Here is a 2750-nt window from a genome sequence, read left to right on the forward strand (position 1 = left end):
GCTGTTTTATGTTTTACATCTTAAGATTCTTTTTATTAGTTTATAAAAGTAAATTCTGTTTTTTTTTTTTGTTTTTTGGGTCACACCCAGCAAAGCACAGGGGTTATTCCTGGCTCATGCACACAGAAATTACTCTTGGGGTGCTGGGGGACCATATGGGATGCTGGGAATCGAACCCAGGCCAGCCGCATGCAAGGCAAATGCCCTACCCACTGTGCTATCACTCCAGACCCGTAAATACTGTTTTAAATTAGCATGAAAACATTTGAGCTATGGACCATTTTTTAAAATCATAGCAAAATACACAAAATGTACAATTGTATTTAGTGCTGATGACTTCATTATTATATTATTTGTAGCTCTTGACCAAGTTTTCATTCAACATTTTTTTCTTGCCTTGTATAATGTTAAAGAGATAAGAATTGAATTGTAGCACATTTTCAGCTATTTACGTATAGTCATAATAAAAATGTTAAACATCTTCCCTATTGGAAAAAAATGTGAAAACTACAAATTATTAGAAAACCTTAGGTTATCATTCATTCTTACTTCTTAACAACCTTTTAAATACACCTGAGTTATATGGTAAATAGAAAAATATATATTACAGGAATATATAGTGGAGCAACAGCACAGCGGGTAGGGTATTTGCCTTGCACGTGGCCGACCCGGGTTTGATTCCTCTGTTCCTCTAGGAGAGCCTGGCAAGCTGCTGAGAGTATCCTGCCCGCATGGCAGAGCCTGGGAAGCTACCCGCTGAGCATCCAATGTGCCAAAAACAGTAAAAACAAGTCTCACAATGGAGACATTACTGGTGCCTACTGGAGCAAATCAATGAACAAAGGGACAACAGTGCAACACATACTTTTTAGCTAATAACATGTATTTTTAAATTTTATGTCTTCTTCCATTAAGTCCCACTTGAAAGGAAATTATAATGAGTTTATTTCTATATCCCAAATCACTGTATCACTCTCATCCTGTTGTTCATCGACTTACTTGAGTGGGCACCAGTAACGTCTCCATTCATCCCAGTCCTGAGATTTTAGCAGCCTCTCCTTACTCGTCTTTCCCAATGATTGGAGGCTTCTTTCAGGGTCAGGGGAATGAGACCTGCTATTGTTACTGTTTTTGGCATATCAAATATGCCACAGGGAGCTTTGCCAGGCTCTGCTGTGCGGGCGGGATACTCTTGGTAGCTTGCCGGGCTCTCTGGGAGGCATATGTATTTATTTCCCTCTATAATGATGTGTCCAGGAATATGTTCACTCATGTGTGAGGCTTGGCTGAGCGTGTGGAAAGCGGCCTGGAGCATGGCAGCAATTGGGTAGTGGCAGTTGGCTGCTGGAGCTGGGTCCCTTGGGGTGCAGAGGACTCTCACCCCACCCCCTCTGGGGTGCCTCGAGTGAAAACAGCCTGGAACAGAGTCTGGTGGCATGGTTATGGTCATTTTATGCTCCCTTCTGGGAGAAGCAGCTGTGAGTTCTGGAGGGTGGCTGATGAGGAGATTATCTGCGCCAGTAGGAGGTGGCTTATGGGTGTGACCCATAAGCCATACCCATATCCCCAATATCTAAAATGATGTTTTATATGTAGTCAATTCTCAATAAATATTGATGAATGAATAAACATGATTTAAGCTGAATCAAGCATGAATAGTTGTTTCAAAGATGTGCATGGAAAAATCAAAGAGAAAGGGTGGAGAGATATAAAGAGAAAGAGAGAGAGGGGGGGAGAAAGAGAGAGAGAAGTGGTCATAGAAGCAGGCTGCTAGGGGGGCAGAGGGAGGCAGGGCAGGCCAGAGGGAAACTGGAGATATTAGTGGTGGGAAATGTGCTCTGATGAAAGGTTGAGTATTGGAATATTCTATGACTAAGACTCTATCATAAACAACTTTGTAACTGTGCATCTCAGGGCAATTAAAAAAAACCCAAACATGGGGAAAAATGTGCAATGAGAGATGGGAACTTTCAAGAGAATTCAAGGGCAAGAGTATCATCTGGACAGTGCACCAGAAGGATGGACATAGTGGGTGAATCAAAGATGGTTCTAGATTCTTGTGGCAGCAGAACTCTCCTGCTCTATCTTTCACACATACCAGCCACCTTCACCCCATGCCTATATTTTCCTTTCCTTATAAATTTTCCATCACAATAGGCCTGGTTTGCTATCATTCCAACACAAGGCATCCTTTCAAATTCTTCCTTAGCTACGAACTGAAGCATTCTTACTTTCTCCCCTTGGGTTATATTCTCAAGAATAAGAATTCAGTTGATTCATTCCCCCCCTCACACACTTTTAAGTCTCCACCTGGTCCTTTTACGAATATACCTAGAGATAGGAATGCTCAGGGCAGAAGAGAAACAGAGCATTGGACTCCACAAATCTTGGAAGTAGTAGTTACTTCTGGAGCTGAGATAGTTCTGGTCACTGGTCAGGTCCACTTTTCAATCACTTAAATATGATGGGGCAAGAAAAATGGTCAAGTTAGATAAAACATGGAAGTTGGGAAATCTTGGTCTGAAAAAAGTTCCCCACTACCCTCCAACAGGTTAGTTTATTTTTCTCTTACATCCATGGAAGAGAGCGAGTCCTGCTCTAGTAACAAATCTGAAGGCCCAAGCCAATGAGGAAGCTCCGCCATCCTCAACAGGTATCTTTCAAACCCCTCGGTCCTTGCCAGGAAAGGAAGCAACAACTCTAAGGCAAACTGTCAAAGAAGATGATTTGAAAGCTCTTATCAATTCCAC

This window comes from Sorex araneus, chromosome 5, assembly GCF_027595985.1.
Source record: "Sorex araneus isolate mSorAra2 chromosome 5, mSorAra2.pri, whole genome shotgun sequence".
NCBI classification, from domain to species: Eukaryota; Metazoa; Chordata; class Mammalia; order Eulipotyphla; family Soricidae; genus Sorex; species Sorex araneus.